At 44.0% G+C, this 22,453-nt stretch overlaps 1 pseudogene; it reads right to left on the bottom strand.

The window, feature by feature from the left end:
- Positions 1-7,425: 7,425 nt before the first annotated feature.
- Positions 7,426-18,799, bottom strand: LOC117438225 (ATP synthase subunit alpha, mitochondrial-like; annotated as a pseudogene).
- Positions 18,800-22,453: the final 3,654 nt, after the last annotated feature.

The raw sequence follows: 22,453 nt of genomic DNA, 5'->3' as shown, positions 1-22,453 counted from the left end.
TTGCATAAAGACTACATTGGTAATTGGGTTGGTTTGGTAAGTGTGCACAAGGTTTGGAAGCCTTCCGTAAATCAAAATAGGAAATCTCGTAGGTAAAGACGTATACCCGACTGGTAGTGTCCATTTGGGATACACCCACAAGAAGCAGGGGGCTTCTTGTGGTTTGGGGCATGCAAGATGCAGGGGGTGTGCCCTGGAAATGGGTTTGGATCTTGTGGCTTGTTACATTAGGGATTTTGGTCTTGTGATTTTGGTATTGGTGACAGGATGTTATAACTGTGTTATTAATTGTGGTTTGTTTGATAGAATTTTAGTCTCTGTTTCAAGTGTTGTAACTGTATGGAGTGTGTCTGTGGGATCCCGTGTGTGTGTGAGTGAGAGATTGATAATGGAAAATCAGCAGAGTGAAGAGATCATGAAAAAGAGTCCTTTAGGGTGCATTTTGGCACACTGGAAAGAACTGGGAAGGTCTCCTGGGGGCTCAGTAAATAAGAAAATGTTGGCAAAATATTGTAATTGATGGTGGCCTTTGTATACTTTGGAAGATCAGAAAAAATGGCCTAAAAATGGAATCTGAACTATCATACATTGTTTCAATCAATGTTGTTTTGAGGCTGCAAGGAAAATGGCATGAAGCAATGTATGCCGATATGTTTTTCACTTTAAGAAATCACGTGGAGTGACAGACACAATGCAAAATTAATATAGCTCCACCAGATCCCTTAATTTTGGCTTTGGAAAAGGACAGGGAAAAACTGAAAGTTAAGATGGAGAGATGTTGTTCAGCCTGTGATACTGGGGAAAGATGTTTAAAGTGAAAAAACTGTAATCAGGAAGATAGGATGGAAAATTATCTATCACAGGTACCTCCGAGAGGAGCACCCTCTGCATCTGTCCTATATGATATTCATAAGGTGCAAGAGATCGCTGTCACTGTCAACAAGCGGCAGATGCACATTCAGAGTTCAGAAAGGGTCAAACCAGCAGTGCTGTTGCAGAGGCATCTGCAGCCCCTGCAGAGCAGGGTGAGCAACTGTGAGGAAAAATAAAAGGAAAACCAAGGGGGAAAGGAGGGGAGCTCGCGCAGCTCCTGTGTCTAAGCATGGGATGGGTGCTGGGGCAGGCAAACATGTGGGAACAGACATGTTCACGGACGGGACTGTGAAAAACTAAAGAATAAGGTATTGTTTATTAAGATATATGTTAGGTATATATATATGTTAAGCCCAATATAAAGGTTAGACAACAAAAGATATGAAATTGCTTATGCACACAGTTAACGGACACAGTTTATGCAAGATAAGATAAACCACAATCGCTTACACCAATTAAACCAGAAACCGTTTATGCAAACATAAGATGACCACAAGGTGTTACAGAAACTGGCTTGCAAGATGTTCCAGGAACTGGCAGAAATAAGACAAACCACTCCATATAAGGACATAAATGAAGGGTCAACTATGGAATAAAGGAGGAAGACTTCTTACTTCGGCCTCACCGACCACCGGGAGGCAGAAGTCGACCCCCTAGCAACAGCTGAAGCATGCGCAGAGTACCTCAACTACGTCATGAACACGGAAGTAAAAGATGTATAAGGGAGGGCTTTTTGAACTGCTCAGCACGGCAGTAGGCGGAGCGCAGACTCCACTGCCGTCCAGCGCTGTCTTTGCTCATATTCTACTTGCTATAATTAATAAAATCCTAATTGGATTATGATCCGTTGTGGTCTCAATTTATAACAGGACTGAGGGGTTGTTGAATAAATGTGGACAGGAGGAATCATGGAGAGCGTATAGGAATCGGGAGCAGGTAGAAAAGAAAAAGCTGGGTCATGCTGTAGCCGTGGCTGCGGTGGTTGCTTTGAAACTGGGGTGGGGGGAGTGCCATGGTGTGCCTCCGGTGACTGAATTGGAACAAGACTGACAGGGTTGCTTTGAAAAAAAGCCGTGGTTGCTTTGAAACTGGGGGGAGAGTTTGAACGCTGGAAGTGAGACTGCCCCGGGGGGGGGGGGTGCCATGGTGTGGCTCCAGCGACTGAATTGGAACTAGACTGACAGGGACCTGGGGAATCTACCCTAGCAGATCCACTGGTTAAATTAAAAGTAGGAACTAGAGGAAATAAAGTGGAATTTTAGTGGATAGAGGAGCAACTTATTCGGTGTTAAATCTGAGAGAAAAGAATTTGTTACAGATGTGGGAGCTACTGGCCACCAAGAAAAAGAGAAAAAAAAAACCCAAACAAACAACCCGAGGCATTCTTTCTGAAACCCTTAAAGTACAAATTGGGAAAACAAATAGGAATGCATAAATTTTTATGCATGCCAAATTCTCTAAAATCTTTCTTAGGGTGAGAAGCAACATTTAAAGAAGGCAGAATGGAATTTAGAGTTAAAAACAATCAGTTAATTGCAGTTTTGAGTTTATCTTTAATTCAACAGAAAAGCAAGCAGGAGGACCTCCCTGAAATAGAAGAAATCCTTAATCAGGTATATCTGGGAGTATGGGCATCTGAAGTTCCAGGTAAGGTGAAAAATGCTTTGCCTGTTAAAGTGGAAATAAAAAGGGGGGCCTGCCCGATTAGAATAAAACAATACCCCTTCAAATTAGAAGATCAAAGGGAATTAAAAAAAAAAAGTCATTGATAAATTTTAAAATATATATTATTCATTGAATGTGAATTTGAATATAATATTCTGGACAGTAAAGAAATAGGACGATAAAAGTTGCAGATTGATTCAAGATCTCAGAGCAGTCAACAAAACTGCAGAGGATATTTGTCCAGTAGTAGCTAATTTGTATGATTTATTGACTAAATTGAATAATAATCAGAAATGTTTTGCCATCTTGAATTTAAAGGATGATTTCTTTTGCTTACTATTGGCCAAAGAAAGACAAAATTTATTTGCTTTTGAATGGGAAAATACTGACACAGGAAGGGAAACTCAATTAACTTGGACAGTATTACCTAAAGGGTTTAAAACAGTCCAGCAATTTCTGGAAATCAGTGCGAGAACTAGAATCATATAAGCCACCTGCTCAGACGGGGACTCTGTTACAATATGTGGATGACCTATTAATTGCTACAGAAATAAAGGAATAATGTATCCAGTGGACAGTGGAATTATTAACATTTCTGGGACTGAATGGTTATTGGGTATCCAAACAAAAGGCCCAACTAATCCAAACCCTAGTTTCCTACCTAGGATATGAAATAACAGGAGGACAGAGAGAACTTGGAGCTTCTAGAAAAGAAGCCATCTGTCAGACTCCAGGACCATCAACTGGCAAGGAGCTCCGGACATTCCTGGGAATGACTGGATGGTGCAGACTTTGGATCCATGATTATGGTGTTCTGGTAAGACCACTATATGAACTGTTGAAGGGAAACCCTCCCTCTTTAGAATGGACTGATTCAGCAGAGGAGGCTTTTAGAAATTTAAAAACAGAGCTAATGAGAGCTGCAGCTCTGTGACTTCTGGATGTAACTAAATCCTTTTGGCTATATTCCTGTGAAGAACAGGGAATAGCTTTGGGGGTCCTTGCTCGAAAACCAGGACCCTACAGAAGGTCAGTGACGTGGTTTTCAAAACAGCTGGATGAAGGGAGCAAAGGAGTTTTCTCTGAATCACAGATAACACTAATGATGCTTCTCAAGTCCAATAGTCTGCACTTATCACTCTTATCCAACAACCGTCAGTACACACTGCTGCCAGAGCCCATGTACTTTCCCTCTTGTACTCTAAGATGAGAGCTGTTTCCCAGGCATCATCTGGGAACCACTCAGGACCATTCACAGATGGGGATTTTCAGCCCCCAAAGGGAAAATTTTGCCATTAATTTCCTGTTTGCTGGTACCTAGATAAAAGGCCTGTACCCCCAGATGAACCGAGCAGCCACAGCACCAATGCTCTGCAACAGCTAAGTGTAGATTCAGTACTTCTCCATTTCTAAAAGCACAGTTCAGACTCAAAGGAATAAATTCCTATTTTCCGTGAACTGTGGCTTTTTCTATGCAGTTTGGCAGCAGGACAGAAGGACTTGTTCCTAGTCAGGGATTAGCTCACATCAAAGAATCTGTTTTGGAGACACCATGGCCAAGTAGTTCACCAATGGCCCGGTTGTTATCAAACCCTCAGCCCAGCACCAACTTCCTCCAGAACAGCAGTAGCAGCTTGCTGGGATATATTTTGGTTGGACAGGGAAGGTTGCAAAGCCTCAACTCTGAAGACATACATGGATGGGCAGCACTTGCTGAGAGATGCTCAAAGCCTTCAGCAACAGCCCCCCAGGCTGACAAAGGCAGCTTTGGAGCCAACTGACCAGAATGGGGTCACCTTCCCAACCTAGCTGGTAACTCAGCACCATGTAGTTGCTCCCTCACCCCCCATCCCCAAGGCAGGATGGGGAGAATTGAAAGAATGTAAAACTCTCAGGTTTTATAATTAACAGTCCCTTCTGGGTGACTTCCCCCAGTTTATATACTGGGCATGACCTGCTTTGATATAAAATATCCTTTCGGCTAGTTTGGGTCAGGTGTCCTATCTCTGCTTACTTCTGGCTTCTTGTGCCCTTCCTCACTGGCTGATCAAGGCCTTTTCAATCTCATGGTTTGAGTAAGTATTACTTAAGCAACAATTAAGACACTGGTGTGTTAATCAGCATTTTTATCAAATTAAAGCCAAAACACAGAACTGGACTAGGAAAAAAAAAATAACTATTACAGCTGAATCAGGACACACCTCCAGCTCCAGCTGGGTCCTACCCCCCTGGCCCCAGTCCAGCCCTGTACTCACTCACCCATAAGTGGTTCAACTGTGTCTCTCACATACTGCAACCACCACCACACTCCACTGCCACTTTGTCCTGCTGGCCACACCCTGTAGCACTGTGTCCCTACCCAGTCCCCCCAAAGAAACACAGTCACATCTACCCCACTTAACATGCTTCTCTGTGGGTGACTGGGTTGGGGGTGGCAGGTTGCAGGGATGCAAGGCACAGCATCAGCATGCCTTGGGGAGAAACTTACTACTACCAGCAGTCAATTGATTCACACAGTTTCACAAAGGAAACAGAGCAGAGGGCGAGCACAGCAGCTACACAGCAACCCACAGCACCTTCCCTGCCTGGTATGACCTTCCTTTTGGGAAAGTTTCACAGTACATGCCCTGTTCCCATGTCTCCACCTAGGACGAGGCCCTGGGCAAGCAGCTTCTGAGCCGTTCTTCAAAGCTATGAGAGCTTTAACACAGAGAGATACAACAGTCCAGTAATGTAAAAAAAAAAAAACAAAAAACACCAAAACAGAACAAACCAACAAAAGCACACAAACAAAACCAACAAACAAAAAAACAAACAAAAAAATCCACAAAAAAAACCAAAACACAAAAAAACAAACCCAAAAACCACCCACTACTAAAGTTTATACCAACAAAAGCAAGTTTGCATGGATTTCATTTCCAGTGTTCATAGCTGCAGGTTATGCCACATCTGTTTCAGATCTGAAATGTTTCAGTCAAAGCTCTGAAAAGGTTTCAGCAACCGCATTTGAACATCTATCAATCAGGTGAGGTAGAACCTGTCCAGCTGTAAGCACCCACAAAACCTCCAAAGTATGAATTTTGGAATAAATTTCTTCATTTTCTCCATCTGATCTGGCTGCACTGGAAGGGCAGGCTTTAGGACAAGCAGGTAAGCCCAAACAGGGTCAAGACCAGAAGCAGCACAGATGAAGGCAAAGCAGCTGAGGTCAGTGGGCACAAGTGGCATCATCAGCCCTGCAGCAATATGTAGGTGTTATGGTAGCAATGGCAGTTATTTGTCACAGGAGACCATGCTTTAACAGTGCATTTCTGGGATCTTTCTGCACTTTTCTAAATCAGCTCTTCAACAGATTCAGACAGACAGACCCTGCCCGTACTCTGAAGAGGGCACAGACCCTCCCTGCAAACCCATGCTGCCACCACCAACTTACTACTTTGCAGCTTTCTGGCAGCAGCCCACAGCACATCTGAGGGCTGCCAACCAACCCTCCAAAACCAGTCCCACCATCCCTCTTGTCTAACCAGACCAGAGGTATTCACCACACAGTGCATTAAGTTAATGAGAAAATTATCTTCCCAAGTAACATCAGCAACAGGGCAGAAATCAGAACTTTGGAATATTTATCTCTTACATTACTAGAAATTAATACCTCTGCAATTTTGGATTAAGACACCCATAAGCTTAGTGCTTCCTAACTACAGCAGGATGCAAGTAAAACATGACACTGCAAGTAAAACATGACACAGCAACACCAACAAGTAACTGGGGTTTAGTCACTGTGCAAGAACAGAGTAAAAGCTGCCCTGGAGGTGACAAGCAATGTCAGGCAGGCAGAGCAAAAAAAAAAAAGCAAAAAAAGGCCACACCACAGCATTCCTTCAGGGCTGGGAAGCCACTCAGCCACCTATTCTGGAGCCATGGGTGCAAGGAACAAGACTCTGAAAAGCAAAAGTATGCCTTTCTCCAAGAGCATTGCACTTTTCCAACACACCAACTCTTCTTAGAAAAATGCCTAACACTCTTGGACTAAAAGTGTTTATTTTTCCCTGCTCTGCAGGGGCAAGACCTCATGCTCTCCAAGCACTCTATTAATAGATAAGCTTATTATGCTGGAACCATGAGAGAGGTTTAGATGAAACATTTTCCAGCTGCCTGTGACACAGGAGGTTTTAATTTGTAGGTAAGGGTGCTCCTGGGAAGGATGTTAACCAGGGACAGTGCAGATATCCTCAGTGGAAGTCCTGATCACCAGCAACTGCAGTGCAGAGGCTCACCAAGGATGAAGAACTGAGCTCCAGTGTACCCGTGCAACCTCAGCAGTCAGTTCTAAAAGAGCCCACCTTCCAAAAGCCAGGCACCAGGAGAGGTAAGGCAGCAAGTCTAAGAAATACTATTACAGCATCAGAATAAGAATTACAGCATCAAAGAATAAGGTGGGGTCCAATTAGTTACCACCCATGACAAGACAGCAAAGCAACTTCCCCAGCTGTATGCTCTCCTCAGAGATCAGCTGCCCACCAAACAGGATGAAACCTGCAAAAGAAACCTCAGCTCTGTCAGTCTTGGCCATAGAATCCAGCCACTACTCCTATTCAATCTTCTACAGGAGTATGATCCATTCAAATTTGAACCCCCTGTTTTGAATTTCCAGAGTTCCTTTCACAACCATGTGTCCAGGGGAGTTTAACCCTGTGGTTTTAAAGGAATGTGTGGTGCACACAGCCAGCCAAAAAGGCAGTAATTCATAACAGAACATACAAGCCTTTTTACATGGGAACTTTTATTCTCACTGAGATCTGTACATTCAAGACACACATACTTTTAAGTCCGTGATGCAGCTGGAGCACAGAATCACAATAGCTTGGTCTGAACAGTTTTAAGAGTTTATGCCTCAAAAGTAGCTAGAGAACTTGTGACTACTTCCTTCAACTTTGTTTCTGTCTGGTCAGAGATCTTCCCTTCAGTCCTGTGGAAAGAGTTAAACTTCTGACACAGAAACAGATAACAATCAATCCTTGACTAAGATGAAGAAAAAATCCTACAATGAATCTTCTAAGAATATTAGCAGATAAATTAACACCTTTTTGTTTGATGCATAAAGCTATACCACTGAAACTAACATCCCTTTCTCCTAAAACAGTCCCATTTAAAGAACTGAGGTTTGTTACAAATACTTTCAAAACAGCTGTACATAGTTCAACAAGGCTCTGCCTTCTACAGAGTAGTGCTTTGGAGATGGAAGGCACATGATTTGACTCATGACAAGACAAGCTAGGAATAGGACAGGACTACAGAAACACTCAATCCACAGCAGTCCAACTCAGCAGCAAGGAAGGCAACAAGCAGCACTTAATCCACACCACCCTAACAGTTTAAAGCTGTAAAAAATACAGGAACTAACTAGATTAAATTAAGTGTTTTCAGGTATGCAAGTAGGTTCAATTTTAAATACCAGCTGGATTTCTTAAGTAAAAGCTGGAGCCATGAAGCTGAGCTACAGCAGTGCAAGGACAATAGAAAAAGCCTGATTTGACTTCCAGTTCTGGTACAGGCAGCTCAAGGCCTGATGTTCTAGGATACACTAAATTAACAGTTCTGTGACCATTAATATCCTTGGAATGACATAAAATAAATCATCATACCTGATTGTGGAGAGGAGGACCTGATGATGGCTCAGTACGTGAGCTATGAAAGCACTCTCAAATTTAGTGATCTTGCTGGGCTCAAGCTTGTCCAAGTGATCTCTTACACCAGCATAAATGACTGCAACCTGTTCTTCAATAGCCATGGGAACTGCAGAAGAGAAAGCATTCATGCCACTGGTAACTGACATCAGGGCACATTAGTGCTACACAGAGTCCTTCTATGAAGATCAACTGCACATCTACAACATGGTTCAATACAGTCTGTATTCATGCATTCACAGAATGGACACAATGCTGCCACAAAACCCAACCTTGTTAACACAAGATTAACAGGAAATGCAGACTTGTTATGTCCAAGACACTCACCGTATTGTCCTTGTTTGAGAAGCTCTGTCAGACGTACACCACGCGGTTCAGCAGCTGCTGTGTGGCAGCATCCAGATCAGACCCAAACTGAGCAAAAGCAGCTACTTCACGATACTGAGCCAATTCCAGCTTCATGGTACCTGCCACCTACCACACAAGATACAGATCAGGCTAAGTTTGACCACTTTTTAAATTTGCCTAGTAGTTTGTAGGTTATCTTTGGCTGACACCTGTCACAAGTCAGCTTTGCTTGGCATAGCAGTCAAATGAATCCCAAGGTTCTGACAATCATATGCATTTCTAAAAAATCCTACCTCTTGGCCTTTTAACACAAACATGCTATTCCTCCCTGAAATAGTGACAGTTGATATTAAACCTAATTCCATATCTAGACTAAAAGCATGGGATTAGGAGAGCGTTCTCTATTTCTAGTTAGATCAGTACCCAGTTTAACATACTGAAACTTAACAGTCTTACATCATTATGTAGATATTATTTTCCTTCTCCCCTCCCCCCCCAGCAAGCAACAGAAATATCAAAGAGATCCCCAAAGTTTGTTCTTCTATAATTTCATAACACTAAGGAATTAAAAGCTTTATTCCCTCTCTATTCACAGCTATTTAGAGTGAAATGAGTTGGAAAGTCTACACACAATTTGTCTCTATTAAGAGGAGCAGCAGTTTCATGTTTACCTGCTTCATGGCCCTGGTCTGAGCAGCAGAACCTACACGGGACACAGACAGACCAACATTGATGGCTGGACGGACACCTTTGTAGAATAACTCTGTTTCCAAGAAAATCTGTAGGAGAAAATTGTTCTGTTATCTTGGTCAGAAGCCTGGAAACCTCCTTAGAGACCTGCCAGTAAATTACCCAGAAGTACTGGCATGAGAAGTCCTACCTGTCCATCAGTGATGGAGATGACATTGATTGGAATGTAAGCAGACACATCACCAGCCTGAGTTTCAGTGACAGGCAAGGTGGTCAGAGAGCCACCTCCAAAGGATTCATTCATCTTGGCTGCTCTCTCCAGCAGGTGGGAGTGCAGGTAGAACACATCACCTGACTAGGCTTCACGACCAGGTGGGTGACTGTCATGGTTTGAGCATGTTTTGAGGGTGTTTTTGTTCAAGGTTTTTTTCCAGCCAGGTGGAGGAGGGGAGTCCGGGAGGAAGGAGAGACAGGACACCTGACCCAGGCTAGGCAATGAGGTATTCCATACCATAGCACGTGATGCCCAGGATGCATACTGGGAAAGAGAAAGCTGGAGGGATGGAGCTCTGGAGAAAAATGGAGGAGGGAGCACGCGGTGCTCAGCCGGGCAGAGTGGAGTGAGTTATGGGTTGGTGGCTGGTGGGGTGTTGTATTCTTTTCACTTGTTTGCTGTATCATTATTATTTGTAGTAGTAAATGGCAGTAGGGGTTTTGTGTTATGCCTTAGCAATTAAACCGTTCTTATCTCAATCCGTGGGGGCTACATTCTTTGGATTCTCCTTCCTAACTCTCCGGGAGTTGGGGGACTTGGTTTAAACCACTACAGTTTTGGCGCCCAACGTGGGGCCCGAGGGTTTGAGGTAAGAACAGATCTGAGCGGATTCATGGTCTCTTGTCACAATGCTGATTTATTGGCTGTTAGAGGTTTTTCTCTGGATCTCGCTGTTTCGGGATTTTGCCGGGTACTTTGTGTATGGATTGGATGTGTTTGTGTCGGAGGCTTGTAATACGGTGGGGCTCCGGCAGCAGGGGGGGATGGACGTGCCCGTGGACTTGGACTTGTACCAGGCCGTCCCGCTGCTCTTCGCCGTCCTTGTCCTTATCCTCGTCGTCGTCTGCGTGGAGCTGCGTGAAGCCAGGAAGGAGCGGCCCCGGGAGCTGCCGGCAGCTGAGGCTGCCAGGGAGAGCGGCACGGGGAGCCAAACGGCTGTGGCAGAGCAGCGGGAGCAGGCGGGGGAGGAGCGGAGCAGGGCGGTAGCTGAGCAGCGGGACCAGGCAGCGGGGGAGGTGAGTCCCGCGGCCGTTCCCGACCCTCCGACGGCCGAGAGTGTCCCCGGAAGTCGCCCGCTGACCCCCAGCAGGAGGCAGGAGACTACGCAGCACTTCCCAGCAAGGCAGTGGAGGAACCGAGTCCTGCCGCCGTTCTGAACCCCGCAGCGGCCGAGAATACACCCCGGAAGTCACCCGCCGAGCCCCAGCAGGATACAGGAGACCACGCAGCATTTCCCAGCAAGGCAGAGAAGGAAGATCCGGACTTGGGAGAAGAGAAGCTGGTGGTGGGAGAACTGGCAAGCATGGCAGCTACATCAGCCCCAGTGACAAGTGCAGCAGCAGCACCTGAGAGTTCTGACTGTTATGAATGGCTTTTGGGTGCCCTTGGGACCTGCCTGCTGATTGTGATAGGGTTCAGCATGTTGGCACACACACAGAGTGTGTTCTACCCACGGCCATTTTGTCTGATCCCAAAAGTTAAGCAGAGTCAGGTTTGGGTCTTGTCTAGGGTTAGACAAGGATATAGGAGCACCAGGAGACTGTCCCCAAGGCTGGACAGTCATGAGTGGCAGGGCATGTGGGACAGTATGGCCAAGTATCTTATCCACTGGGCCCCTCCAGTGCTTTGGAAGCATTGGAAGTGGAAGGCAGCTGTATGGAGTCCCCAGCAGCAAGCTGTAGAACTGCTGAAGGGGACGCTGAATGATTTTGAGCCTGGTGGGCCCAGATATTTCAGGCTATCAGTCCAGAGATGCAACATAGAGATGTCTCATGATCGAGGGGTGGACTTACGAGTGATGGTGTATTGAAAATGTGGGATCTGGGCATGACGTGAATGGTATGGAATAAGGGGTGGATAATGTCATGGTTTGAGCATGTTTTGAGGGTGTTTTTGTTCAAGGTTTTTTTCCAGCCAGATGGAGGAGGGGAGTCCGGGAGGAAGAAGAGACAGGACACCTGACCCAGGCTAGGCAATGAGGTATTCCATACCATAGCACGTGATGCCCAGGATGCATACTGGGAAAGAGAAAGCTGGAGGGATGGAGCTCTGGAGAAAAATGGAGGAGGGAGCACGTGGTGCTCAGCCGGGCAGGGTGGAGTGGGTTATGGGTTGGTGACTGGTGGGGTGTTGTATTCTTTTCACTTGTTGTTTGCTGTATCATTATTATTTGTAGTAGTAAATGGCAGTAGGGGTTTTGTGTTATGCCTTAGCAATTAAACCGTTCTTATCTCAATCTGTGGGGGCTACATTCTTTGGATTCTCCTTCCTAACTCTCCGGGAGTGGGGGGACTTGGTTTAAACCACTACAGTGACACAGCAGCAGAGACATCTGACGATATGCAACAGCCTGCATGGTATAAAGTTTTCAGATTTCAGCTCATTTAAAATTTTGAATTTCTAAACCTAGAGGTGTTCTTAAAGCTACAAATGCCCATACTAGACTATGAGGCCTACAAACAATGTTTCCTGACCTGTTTGGATAAGTCATCATAGATGATTAATGCATGTTTTCTATTGTCTCTGAAGTATTCCCCCATGGAGCAGCCTGAATAAGGAGCCAGATACTGCAGGGGTGCAGCATCAGATGCTGTGGCAGACACCACAATAGTGTACTTCATGGCGTCTGGAAAGAGTTTGAGAAACATAGAGTATATTACCTCATCATGCCTGTAATCAGCAAACACAACATGCATGTGAAATACTAGCTGCTGAAGCAAGCCCAGGCACCATCACTACACTATTACAGGAAAGACCACTGTACTAGATTAGTTATGCTGACAGATGTGCTAATGTCTAACACTTGCAGACTTTCCCATTTAAAATCAAGTTTAAACTTTCACTAAGACACACTTTAGTTTAGAAGTAATTTGGCCTAGAAATCCATGGTTTCCTGGCTGCTTCAAGTTGATACTACCCTTTTTTTCACACTGTCCTGCATTCATATAAAAGAAATGCCAAATCCAGAACTACTTGTAGGCCACAGCTTGTCATCAGGCCTGCCTGACTGCCAAGATGAAGCTCTCAACTCTGCTAAAACAAACAAACAAAAACAAAACCACAAACCAACAACAAAACTCCAAAACAAAACAAACAAAAAAAGCAAAAAGGGTTTTCTTTTCATGAGATACCTAGAAAGGTTTCTTGTCCACAAAAGCAAGTATCTCACTCATAAGGAAATAATTCTGTCTATACTTGCAGCTAGAAGAGGTCATAGTAGCATTCAACATAATAAAGAAAACAGGATGTCACTAGTTGCCAGGCTCAATCATCTTCAAAAATCTGTACTTGTATCAGTATCAGTAAGCCTCTTCACCAGCTGAGCAACAGTAGATCTCTTCTGGCCAATTGCAACATAGATACAGTACAGCTTCTTTTTCTCATCTGTTCCATCATTAAATTATTTCTGGTTGTTTATTGTGTCAATTGCAATTGAAGTTTTCCTGTGTAACACAGATGTTGGTAAGTTAAGCTGCCTACAGTTCTCCCAACCTCTATGACTTTCTGTGTTCAGCTTTGTACATCAGCACACACTGTATTCTAGTCTCTGTTTAAGGAAACATTTTTAGCTCAGGCATTTAACTTACCCAGTCTGCCTGTCACCAATGATCAGCTCATGCTGGCCACGACCAATTGGCACCAAGCTGTCCACAGCCTTAATACCAGTCTGCATAGGTTCACGCACAGAGATTCTGGGAATGATCCCAGGGGCTTTTAAGCCAACTCTTCTACGTGTCTTGGATGTAACAGGACCCTTAAAAGACAAGAAAATCACTGTTGCAGGCTATCACATAGATATAAGCAGAGGCAGTAAACAACTAGTTACACCTACCTTCCCATCAATTGGATTGCCCAGGGCATCTACAACACGGCCCAGCAGCTCTTCCCCAACTGGAACATCCACAATGGCACCAGTCCTCTTCACAACATCCCCTTCCTTGATCAGTCTGTCATTACCAAATACGACAACACCAACATTGTCAGGCTCCAAATTCAAGGACATACCCTAGGACAAAGATCACATTGTCCTGAGAAAACCCATACAGACACTTACAAGCATTTTGACAGTTTAATACTGATGTGATTATTCTACAGTGTTAAATACCCAGCATAATCTACTTCAATCTTACCTGTAACAATAGTCAATGTTCTCCTTCTATGTACAAGGTGTGTATGTTCTTCCATGCTGGTTACATAGCCTGCCTAAGCCTTCATCTTACTACATAACTATATTTGCAGCAGTCTAGCATTCAGTTCTTAATCTCTAAAAGGAACAGAAAGAATAAGCAGGGCTCAAATACAACATTTGTTCTCCTGCCCAGGAATTGGACAAGGGAAAAGCACTGGCTCCTCTGCCTAAGGCAAGCTAGGTCATTAAAAATACTGTAAGAGCTGTTGCAGTACTCTCAGAACAGACAGTTTTTTAACTCTAGGCTACTGTTAGGACTGCAAGAGGTCAGTAAACTGCACACTGTATTGGAGCAGAGAGGCTATTATTCAAAAGTGAACAGAAAAGCCAGCCTGAAACCAAAGAAAACAAAAATCCAACACCAGATTAGCTCTTATACTTCCTAGATGAAGACAAATAAAGTTCAAATGTTGGTCAAGAACTGGATACTGATACTGAAAGCAAAGTGTTACAAATTCAAAGAATATATGGGTTTTTGTAGTATCATTTCAAATAGTTACTACATATTAAAATTAAGTCTGTAAAAGGTCCATACCAGCACCTTCAAGTACAGTCTTATGTTCTCCTTAAAAGTCTTCCTTATATTTCTAGGCTAAACCAACTGCTTTAGTGAAAGCTTACCTTCAGCCCAGAAGAGAATTCAACCATTTATTCTGCTTGGACATTTCTTAGGCCGTACACACAGGCAATACCATCAACAATTGAGAATACATGGCCAGTCTCCTCAAGTTCAGCTGAGGTGTCGGTTCCCAAAATATGTTCCTCTAGAATAGAGGATACCTCAGCAGTACCTGGAAAGAGACTTTTCAAATCAGATTTAGCACATTAAGGCACCATATGAATTCAGTCAGCTTGTCTTTAACTCACAAGCCATCAAACCCTTTCTCAGGTATACCACAAGGTTTAGCAATCAATACTCTTCCTTACATAGGATGCATAAGATAAATAATAGGTTCTGTACTCACAGACAATAAAAGCAGTTTCAACTCATCATTACCAGCCAGCTTTAATCAAAACATTGATGGCAGTTATTAATTACCTTTGTTATATCCTACACTATCAGCAATCTTCCCCCCTTAGAAATTGGATTACATAATTAGCCTTAGCCCAGAAAGAACAGACATGCTAGCTCCATTTGCAGAGGATTTGCTTCAACTGGAGGCATCAAAACACCCTGTCAACCAATTTGTAATCCAAAACCAAATATAATTAAAGGAACTCAATACATTTAAGGAGCAAGTTGTTCAGTATAAGCTGTAAAAATGTATTCTCCAGCTTCCTCAAATTTGTTTGGCAGTGTTCCTACAATAACTATTTCCTCAGCTAGAAAACAGTAAATAACATTGTAAACTAATAATACATTTAATCACCCTAAACCACTTCAGAAATTGAACATGAACCACTACCAGAAACATAGCTATGCAGTGCCACCATCTAACCACCAAGATGCTGGCAGCCAAAAAGTTATATTCAAGGACACAAGGGCAAATCCATGTAGGCCTGGGAAAGTCATCTGCTCCTTCATACTGTTACAAGCAAGACAGGAAACCAGAATTGGAGGCATTTTTTGAAAATCTGCAGGAGTTAAAGACTGAATTGAATCCTCATGAAGCAGGCAAGCTAAGGAACATGTGACTACTCCTTTGGTTTGAGCATAACTTGAATAGTTATTAAATTTTCAATATTGAATAGTTATTAAAGTGAAGTCTCCTGGATGTGACTTGCATAACAGACAATTCACTGTTAAACACTATCAGTACATAAATGTCCTCAAACGCTTTCTCAACTGACACACACACAGCCCTCACATTCCAAATTCAAACTTCTTTTTGTCTGATAGAGCAAGTGCTGAAGCCACACTTGTATGAAGACCTTTCTCAGACTCACCGGTTTTTTGAAAGCATGCTTTGGAGGCATGGATGTTTCTTGTAGCAACAAATACTGCACCCAGGATGTGTCTGGAAATCTAAAATAAGTAATTGTTTCAGTAACAGTGAGATTTCCTCAGTCACTCAAAAAGTGTGAAGAGATAACATGATTATGAGCTTATATGTTTAATGCGTCTCAGTTCTGAACTGAGCTCCACACCACTCCATTCAGAAGCTGTAGTTATGGAACCAAGTCTAGAGCATGACTAAGCATGGACAGATGGTAAAGGAGTTTGCTCTTAATTACTTGCTGCATTTGTCTGCAATGCACTTATGCAGCATCATAGCACTGCAGCAACAGCTCCCAAAGCAACACCTCTCATTTGCCACCTGTGTGCTAAACATCAAAAGTTAGGGGCATAAAGAAATCAGCACACCCTTCCCCATTCCATACAAGAGAGAAATATTTCCTTCTAAAGGGCTGACCTTTCCAAGAAAAGACTAACTGTAGAATTTCTAAAGTACCATTAGAACATATACAATAGCAGAAACAAACAGAAAACCCCAAACCTGTGATAATGAATGCATTAAAAAATTATAAACCTACATCCCAAGCAAAGCTCCCAATGCAGCTCTGTGATAAACACGTAAATGTATTGGCTTTCGCAAATCATAGGCGTGGTTATGTGTATATAACTATAGGACTTTACAGTAACAAAGTCAAAGCTTGATAAAGACACAAGATTAGACAAGTTAAAAAAGGGTCAGAACTCTTGAGCAAAACAGAGTCACATAGTAAAAGAACCTGTAAAGGTAAAGAAAGAGGGGGCTGGGCTTGATATAAGAAAAGCAAGTGCCTGGAAAATATAAAGTACTTTTTAGCTTAACTTAGGTTGTAGAAAGAGAACAATATTTATGTTGTAAATCTGTGGAATTTAGTGGCCCCATGTTGCGATTTAAAACCAATCCACACAGCTTGCGTTCATTCACTCCTCCCCCCTGCTCCCCCAACTCCCGGAGAGTTAGGAAGGAGAATCCAAAGAATGTAGCCCCTACGGGTTGAGATAAGATCAGTTTTAATAACTAAGGCATAACACAAATCACTACTGCTACTACCACTACAAACAATAATGATAAAGCCAATAACAAGTGAAGAGAATACAACACCTCACCAGCCACTGACCCATAACTCACCCCACCCTGTCCGACCAAGCACTGACGGATACCTCCTCCGTCCCCCCAGAGCTCCAGCCCTTCCCGGTTCCTCCCGGTTACCTCCTAGGTATGACGTGCTATGGTATGGAATACCTCTTTGGCTAGCCTGGGTCAGGTGTCCTGTCTCTCCTTCCTCCCGGCCTCCCCTCCTCCCTGGCAGAGCATGAGCTCAGAAAAGGCCTTGGACAAACCAAACATTTGAGCAGTAACTCAAAACATGCTTGCTATCAGCAACCGTTCCCAGCCCGAGAATCAAAACACAGCACTGCACCAGCTATCAAGAAGGAGAAAAAATGGTTGATACTGCTGAACCCATGACACCCCACTAAACATGAGTTAATTGTTTCACACTAATCTTCTAAAGTATCTTTAGCCTTAAAGATCAATGTTTGTGTTGTAAGTCTGTGGTGAGATAACAGGATTTAGTGACCACACTGAACAAGAATGAGTTACTTCACACCGTCCTTCTACTTATCAGTTAGTTTAGAGACAGAGCATTCCAAACATTTGCTAGCTTGGGATACTCCTTGTCTGTCTGTCCTGCAATAAATTTTGCAGGAAGGTCACACTGTCTTAAATCTTTGATAGTTACCAGAATAATTACAGATATGGCTGGTTTCAGCTAGTTGTGTGATTACTGGGGCGTCCAACTGTGCCAAAGGTGAAAAGTACACTGTGAGGAAGACTGATTACTTCATCTTGAAGACCCCTACTCACAAGAGGGAGACTTCTTACTTCATCCTCAAGACCCCTGCCCACAATCATCGGAGAGCTAGTTATAATATTCCCTGTGATAAATGGAGTCTGTTCAATCAAACTGGTCTCACAATTTGAGAGAATTATATTGTAAAAATTTAGAACACTTTTTGTAAACTTTAGAATATTGCTTAAAGAAAACCAACTGAAACAAGATTGTAACCATAGGCATCTAGTGTTTAAACAAGATATCCCGAAGACGGGATGTGTCGAGTAGATATGTTGAAACTAGGCCAAAAGTCAGGAGGAAAATAGCTTATCTTCATCCCCACGACCACCAAGAGATAGAATACAGCCTCCAGCAACAAGCCTCACATGCGAAGATAAGAACAAGAAGGACATGTACACTGGAGGAAAAAAGATATAAAAGGACAGAACCTGCGGGAGGGGGTGCGCGCCGTTGGCGGAGTGGAGACTCCCCGGCCGCCCAGCGCTGTTTTGGTTACTATTGCTTGCTTAATAAATTGACTCATTTCAAATAGCCAGTCTCTGCCCCTTACTGAGACTCACTTATAACATTCCCTGCCTATACACGGGAATTATGAATATGTATGTGACTAATGCAATAGTGAAAGTATATAAACCTGTAACAAATACTAATCACTTGCACCTCCGGCTACAGTCATGCGCCCAGCGCTGTTTGCTTTTGCTATATTCACTTTGTCCCTCAATAAAACCTTGTTATCTTGTTTAGAGGAGTGAATTCTTATTTCACAGTCCCATGCATCGTCATTTTTATTTCTCTGATGGCCTAGGCAAGCCTCTCCTCCCTTCACGCCAGCCAAGCATAGGTCCTAACAGACCTTCACACCCTCACTCTCCTCACAAACAGAGGGTAAAAAGAATGCCACCTGGCCAAGCCTCACAGTTCAAAGCCCTAACTCAGACTAGGATCTAGGAGCTTTCAGACATTAACCTGAACCCTAAAAGTGCCAATCCACATCTCCGGGGAAGGGCAGACAGTGCCCTAGAAAGCCCACTCCCCCAAATAATGGTACCCCCGCTTATTCTAAGGAGATCGGGATCTCACTGTCACCCAGAGCTAAGGCGAGCCCCACACGTATCCTCATCCCAGACTCCCAAAAGCAGAAGACTACAGTCCTCAAGATGGCGGCGATGGCAACGACGCCTGTCCACGATCCAGCTCACCCTAGGAAGAAGGGAATGCACTCACCAAGCTGGCCTGTTGCGGCAAGGAGTAGGCGAGGGCAGCAGCCACACGGGTTATGAACATGGTGGCAAGCAGAAACTTCTCCAGGGAAGACTAAAGAACACAGAAGGAAGCTGCTGGCTCTGAGCTCTTTATGAAATGGCGGTGGCCCACCCCACCCCTTTTGGCAGCGAGGCCACAACTGTGGGGCGGGGCGGCAATCCAGAAGTGCATCCCCCAGAAGAAAAGCGTAGCAGAGAAGTATTGGTATCTCTTCTGCGCTCTGAAAAATGGGTAAAGGGATGTGATGTCTTGTTGTTTTGGGGTTTCTTTTTTTTTTTTTTTTTGCTCTTACTACAGAGGAGCTTAAATGCTTTTAGCTAGTTTGTTGTTAATACCTGAAACTTGAAAACTGGCTTTATAAGTGCTGTCAGAGGTGATAGGATAGTAATGTTGTAAGGTGAGGTGCACGGAGCTCTCTTATTTGTCATGATCTATCTACCAGGGCCTAACGCCGCAGGGACAGTGCACTTTGCAACAAGCCCCACATGTGAGAGGTAGGATATCGTCTGCTGAGGAGAAAGTGCTGATACTGAGGTGTAATCACACTGAGGTATGGTCGTGTTTTGTGGTAACCTAGGGACACTGGTAAAGCACGGATCCCAGCAGACCTTTGTTGGTGCAGCTCTCACGGTCTGGGGCTTCCGGAGGTGGAGTTGTCTGGGCCCTGCCTGGCGGGTAAGGTACTGGCGCTGAGTCGGCACCAGTGTGTTATCGAAACTCTCGTTCTGCTCTCCCAACGACTTTTCCTTCAGCTCTTCTACACAAGGCACCCGAGGGGTTATGCTCAAAGTGTTGCTGGACTCTGGCAGTGGTCGTTTTACTAATTGGGCGATCAGAAGTGTGCAGGTTAAGGACAGGAACAACCCCGTGTTGGCTCTTTGCCCCTTCAAGAGTTGGGGTACAGGCAAGATGTGATCGCGGGGTGGGTTTTGCACCAAAGTCTGTGTTCACCTACTTCATCTTGTACTACTTACTGGGTAACAGCCTGAGCTTGCTGACCTTTAGGTATAAGTTCATAGCTGGTTTAATATGCTAAGTTGTGAAGCTCTTGGGTGCCTGATTTTTTTTTGTGTTTCAAGTCTTTCTCACTAGAGAGAGTGGCAGAAAGATGTAATTTATCCTTTCGAATGGACTTGGCTTTCTTGCAGTGTTAGAGTTTTCATTTATGCATAATTAATGTTGTTTGCTTCTAAGGGCTGGATGGTTTTCTCCCCTGATTAGTTCAGGGTGATGTTTGTTATGTGAAGTGCATGTAGGGGAAATGCTGGTATGGTAGAAGCATAAAGAAGAACATGCTAGAAAAAAAAAGTGTCTTTTATAAGGCTGGATCATTTTCCATCAGGTTGTTTAGACAGCCTTAGACAGGAATTTATGTTTCCTTGGTATTGAACTTAGGTGTGTTCAATTGTTACCAGTCATAATCTAATCTTTCAGTGCCACGTGAGGGCACTGTGTTAATATCTCTTGCATTTTAAACCTTTTCAGGGGTAGGAATTGTGCTTTGCAGGATTCATGCCTACATGTTGTAGTAACTTTTTCTCCCCCATAGAGATTGCTCCCAATTATCATGGTTTCAGCAGTTGTCATGGTTTAAGCCCAGCCAGTAACTCAGAACCACGCAGCCACTCTCTCACTCCCCCCTTCTTCCTCCCCCCACTCCTGAAGGGATGGGGAGGAGAATTGAAAGAATTTAATTCCCAAGGGTTGAGATAAGAACAGTCCAAAAACTACTACTACTGCCACCAATAAGAATAACAAGGGGAAAGAATATAAAACTAAAAGGGAAAAAGGAAAACAATAAACAAAAGTGATGCACAATAAAACTGCTCACCACCTGCTGACCAATACCCAGCCCAACCCGAGTAGCGATCTGGGCCTTCCAGGTAACTCCCCTCAGTTTCTATACTAACCATATGTGGTGGTATGGAATACCCCTTTGGCTAGCTTGGGTCAGGTGTCCTGTCTCTGCTTTCTCCTGGCTTCCCATGCCCCTCCTCACTGGTGAAGCATGAGGCTTGAGCAAAGTAAACATTACTTAGCAACAACTAAAAACATTGGTGTGTTATCAGCATTGTTCTCAGACTAAAGTAAAAAATACAGCACTGCACCAGCTACTAGGAAGGAGAAAAATAACTGCTACAGCTGAACCCAGGACAGCGATGCACAGTACAATTGCTCACCACCTGCCAACTGACACCCAGCCCAACATGAGCAACAATCTCTTGCCAGAATGCAGCACCCAGTTGGCCTTACCTCTGTGTTGCCAGCTACTCTGCTTCTTTTTGTATATTCCACAGCTCAGTTGAGGTCAGGGATCAAGAAGTTACCTCTTCCTCTGATTCCTGTACTAATTCCTCTTGTTCAGATGTCACCCCTTCTAGTATGGGCATTGGGTCTTCGTCTTCCTTCACTGCAAGAGGAGTGCCCCTTGCTTATAACGACAACTGATGTTGGCACAGATTGGTCCTTTGGTTTAGTTGCAGTGTCTTGTCTGTCAGTGTGGTTGGAGTGGCTGCAGTGTCTTGCACTGGGGTTGGAGTGACTGCAGTGTCTGTTGTTGGGGCTTGAGTAGCTGCTGTGCTTGTTGCTGGAGTTGGGGGAGTTGCTGTGCTTGGAGTTTGAGTAGCTGCATTATCTGTTGCTTTGCCATCAGATACAGAGACATCTTTATCCTGCTCCTTACAGAACAGGGCTCTATAGGCGTAGGCCAAACCCCAGCATGTTGCAAAGAGTTGTCCCTTTCTGTTATTGCCAGGACGACAGCACACCTCATCTAAGTGTTCTGCTAATTCAGATTCTCCATTTGTGAAGTTCCAAAGCACTGGAGGGGCCAACTGGCTTAAGTGCTTGCCCATATTATACCACACACCGTGCCACTCATGACTGTCCAGCCTCAGGGAAGATATTTTGGTGGTTCTCTTAGATCGATGTTTAACCTTAGACAAGTCCCAAGCCCAACCCTGCTTAGCTTTCAAGATCAGATGAAATAGGGCATTCTCAGGGTAGTAAGGCAGTGGGTAAAGGACATGCAGTATTTGTGGCAACATGCTGATAGCCAACAAAAGCAGCGGACTGGTTTCAAGGGTATCCAAAGGATACTGAAAATCTTTAGAATTCTCAAACGCTGCTACTGTGAATAGCCTGGTGGGGGAGTGGAGGGTGAGATAAGGAAAGGAAGTGCCCAGAAAACATAGGGTTAAAATACTTTTAGCCTAATTTAGGTCTAAGATAGAGAACAATGTTTGTGTTGTAAGTCTATGGTGAGATAAAAGGATTTAGTGACCCTACTAACACGAGTGAATTATTTCTCCCTGTCCTTCTACTTATCAGTTAGTTTGGAGACAGTGACTCCCAAACATCCGCTAGCTTTGGATACTCCTTGTCTACCCGTCCTGTTTTGCTTGCAATAAATTTTGTATGAAGGTCATACTATTCTAAAACTTTGTCAACTATCAGAAAGTTACAGATATGGCTGGTTTCAGCTAGTTTTGTGATTACTGAGGCATCCAACTGTGCCAAAGGTGAAAGGTACATCGTGAGGAAGACTGCTTACTTCATCTTGAAGACCCCTGCCCATGACCACCGGAGGGCAGTGTGCAAGAACCAAAAGGAGGAGACTTAGGATGAGTTCCTGGAACTAATTGTAATAGCCCTGCCACTCTCTTGGGAAGCTAA

Source organism: Melopsittacus undulatus, assembly GCF_012275295.1.
Source record: "Melopsittacus undulatus isolate bMelUnd1 chromosome W unlocalized genomic scaffold, bMelUnd1.mat.Z SUPER_W_unloc_2, whole genome shotgun sequence".
Taxonomy (NCBI): domain Eukaryota; kingdom Metazoa; phylum Chordata; class Aves; order Psittaciformes; family Psittaculidae; genus Melopsittacus; species Melopsittacus undulatus.
This window is presented reverse-complemented; position numbering and strand designations above follow the sequence as displayed.